At 55.4% G+C, this 2,500-nt stretch overlaps 1 pseudogene; it reads right to left on the reverse strand.

The window, feature by feature from the left end:
- Positions 1-2,500, reverse strand: part of LOC118180368 (large subunit ribosomal RNA) — a 9,619-nt pseudogene that overhangs the window by 2,634 nt on the left and 4,485 nt on the right.

Here is a 2,500-nt window from a genome sequence, read left to right on the forward strand (position 1 = left end):
GTCCGTGGAAGACTATCTCAGTACCCAGCCCCTTCTCCTGGATTACTCCGAAGAGAGGCTCGTACTTCCTCACCTTCCTAGCGTACGCCTTCGAGAACACACACGGATCGTTGGTCTCATAGGCAATTGTCACGTCCACGACAACGACTCTCGTGCCGTCGTATACTACTAAGTCTGGTCTCAGGCGTGAGCCGTCCTCCAGGGTGAACGTGAACTCCTTTCTGGACCGCCATCCCAGCAACCTGCATCTCTTCTGGAGCAAGTTCACGATCCGGTTGTGCCTCCCAATGCGCGCCTTCTTAAGTCTAGGACACGCACTGAGAAGGTGGTGAAGGGTCTCATGCGGGAAGCGGCAGAGCCGACAACTCACATCGCCCTCCTTGCGACCTCGTGACAGAGTCTGCCGTGTGGGATATGTGTTGGTCCTCATCTGGAGTCCTGTAATCCAGGAGTTGACCCGAAGTCCTACGGGTCGCTCAATCCAGCTATTTCCCCTTCGGTCAGCGATGAAGTGGCACACGCCTTCCCCCTGTTGAGGCAGCCTCGCCCATCTGTCAACTTCCTGCTGCCTCCATCCGCGAAGTTGGACATTCACAGTGTCTGGAGTCACGGCAAAGCCGGCGCGTTCACTCTCTCTGGTGACGCGGCTCCAGACAGGGTAGTCCGCCAACGCTTCCGGAATGCATCGGTACGTTGATCCCTGTAGGCTCAGCAAACCGCGAATCCTCGCGGCGGCGACCACTTTCAGCAACCGAGGAACGGCCAGTCCACCGTCTCTTCGGGAACTATAGATCACTCCATCTGTCGTCGATGGGTGCAACTTGCATATCCTTTTCACGGTTCCTCTTATCATCCGATCAGCCTTCTTCAACGTGTCCGCGTTCATTGGGGTCGCACACAGCTGGTGGAGTAACCTGGGAATCACAAATTCGGATATCATCCTCACTTGCTGGTCCGCATTCAGAGCGGCCCTCCCGATTTTCTCCAACCACCCCTCCAGCAGACTTAACGTGGAAGGTGGGACAGGCCCCCGAAGAGGCGAGAAGTCCACTCCAAGATATCGGAACGTTTCCTCGGCCGTAACTGTTGGAATTGTCTCTCCGTTTACCGTCCAGGTCGTGGTGGTGTCAAGAACCGTGTGGTCCCTCCGCCGGATCAAGAACAGAGAACGGCACTTCTTAACGTTGAGGAGCAGCCCAAAGTCTCGACAAAATCTGTCGACGATCTGTAGCTGCAGGCTCATATCCTCAACGCTCTGGGCCAGCAGAATCAAGTCATCTGCATAGGCTAAACAGCCCAGACGCGCAGTTGTTCCGCGCAGTGCCACACCTCGTCCTCCGTCCTGCAGTTGGGATATTAACGGGTCGACTGCTATGTTGAACAGTACAGGGGACATCGGGTCGCCCTGCTTCACCCCACGCCTGAAACGGATGTTCCCGGATCGACTGTCACCCACGCTGATGTGGGTGACTGACTTCTCATAGAGGTCTTGGATCAACGACACAAATCCGTCACACACATTAAGTCTTTTCAGAGCCCGGAACAAGTGCTCGTGGCCCACTGTATCAAATGCCTTAGCGAAGTCCAGCAGTATTACCGCAGTCCGCGGGGTTTCTGCATTCCCCTCTCTAAGCACCCTCTCTAAGAGAAACAAGTTCTCACGGATGCCGGGGCAGGGCATGAAGCCACGTTGACTTTCGCATAGGGCGACTACGCTCCGTAGCCTGTTTGTCATCAGGGCCGTGAACAAACGCATCAGTGCGTTGCCAATGGAGATCGGTCTCCATTTCGCCATGTCCACAGGTGTTGCACCTTCTTTCGGGATAAGGATTGTCCGAGTCAGCGCCTGCTCCGCAGGTACTTTCCTCGAACTCAGCCAAATCTGGAAAATCTTGGCAACGTCTCTTACGACAGTTTGCTTCTTCCCTCCCTTTCGGTATTTGAGGTCGGCAAACTGAAGGCCATCAGGTCCCGCTGCAGACTTAGTTTTGCTGTGGGTTATCACCTCAGCTACCTCTTGAATGGTAATTGGAGCCATCAGTCGTTCACACGTGCCCGGGAGATTGGGTGTCTTTGGCAACTCACCGCAGACGTCGTTTGGCGTTCCAAAGACTTCGCTAAAATAAGTCTCCGCCGCGGTCAGGTCAGGAGGTGCCGTATCAGTGTCACTGCTGTCTAGCAGCTTGTGGGCAAGTCTACCCGGAACCAAGTCGTACAGCCTCTGGCATTCCGCGTAACGCGAAATCCTTCGGCTACTGCTCTCCGACTCGATCACCCTTCTTTGCTTTGCCTTCTGGCGCGGCTTTTTGGGTTTGCGTCTGGGTGTCTCTGTGCCCAGGTTCGCAACCATACTGGTAACTAGCTCCTCCATCTCTGTCCATATTTCCCGGGTGTGCTCACTTGCTATGGCCGGCGCATCGTGTCCACATCCTGGGACTTCATGCCCTGCCAGACTGCTTGGATGGTCATTGACCCCCTGTGGGGTCTCTACTGGCTCTGC

This window comes from Stegodyphus dumicola, chromosome 2 (assembly GCF_044657685.1).
Source record: "Stegodyphus dumicola isolate Sdum_Otavi_A_Nest chromosome 2, ASM4465768v1".
Taxonomy (NCBI): domain Eukaryota; kingdom Metazoa; phylum Arthropoda; class Arachnida; order Araneae; family Eresidae; genus Stegodyphus; species Stegodyphus dumicola.